Below are 1458 nucleotides of genomic sequence, written 5' to 3'. Positions count from 1 at the left end.
GCACTGGTCCGGGCTCATGCAGAAGGCAACCAATTGGTGTGTTTTTCTCAAATCGCTATTCTCTGTCTTTCCCTCTCTATTCCACTCTCTCTAAAAATCAATGGAAAAATATCTTTGGGGGAGGATTAAAAAAAAAAGATTATAAAGGAAATGTGAGAGAATGACTGAAAGGGGACACACTGAAGACAGAACAGAAAAGGCTTGGCTCAGGAGCTAAGATCTAGAGCAGTGGTTCTCAACCTTCCTAATGCCGCAACCCTTTAATACAGTTCCTCATGTTGTGGTGACCCCCAATTTCATTGTCACAAATTGAACAAAATTAAAGCATAGTGATTAATCACAAAAACAATATGTAATTATATATGTGCTTTCTGATGGTTTTTGGCGACCCCTGTGAAAGGGTCGTTCAACCCCCAAAGGGGTCGCGACCCACAGGTTGAGAACCGCTGATCTAGAGCAAACATATCAAACTTGCAGCCCATGGGCTGCATGCAGCCCACAACTAATATTTTTGCGGCCCAGCCAATACAATAGTTACAAGAAACATTTTAATAAAAATTTCGTAACTTAATTTTTACAATATCGTGTTATACATAATTATTAATAACGAACCACAATGTTCGCTAATGACTGATTACTATAATCGTGTTGCATTCATTTCCTTTATGTGCCTTACGTGCATTTCTCTCCACTAATACCAGCAGCAAATATTTTAGCAGCCGATTGCCGAGTCATTAGTCCTGTACTGACTTGTTTGGTGTGCACAACAGGAAATATTTTGCTTTCGGAGAACAAGAAAAATAGGTTTATTTGCATTACACTTACTAATTTGTGCAGTTATTCAGTGTCTGATAAGTTAATGTTCAAGAAAAATTTTAATATTTATTAAAATGTTCTATTATTTTATGTTAATTACTACTCATTTATTTCAGCCCTCTGTATTCAGTATGTCTCTATCGAAATAAACCTATGTTTCTATAAAAATTGAAGCTTTTGCCCTAACCGGTTTGGCTCAGTGGATAGAGCGTCGGCCTGCGGACTCAAGGGTCCCAGGTTCGATTCTGGTCAAGGGCATGTGCCTTGGTTGCGGGCACATCCCCAGTAGGGGGTGTGCAGGAGGCAGCTGATCAATGTTTCTCTCTCATTGGTGTTTCTAACTCTCTATTCCTCTCCCCTCATCTCTGTAAAAAATCAATAAAATGTATTTTTAAAAAATTGAAGCTTTTGTTTTTTTGTGGCCCACATAAACTTAAACCATGTTTATTTGGCCCATGTTAGCCTTTGAGTTTGACATGCTTGACCCCAGAGGATGAGAAGGAGCCAGCTGAAGATCTGGAAGAAAAGCGTTCCAGGATTCCATGGGGAAATGGCAAGGGCAAAGGCCATGAAATAAACCTGTGTTTTGCAGGAACCTGGCGGCTAGAGAGGCTGGGGCAGAGTGACAGAAAGAAAAGGAGT

This window comes from Myotis daubentonii, chromosome 3 (genome assembly GCF_963259705.1).
Source record: "Myotis daubentonii chromosome 3, mMyoDau2.1, whole genome shotgun sequence".
NCBI classification, from domain to species: Eukaryota; Metazoa; Chordata; class Mammalia; order Chiroptera; family Vespertilionidae; genus Myotis; species Myotis daubentonii.
Note: the sequence above shows the minus strand (reverse complement) of the source record.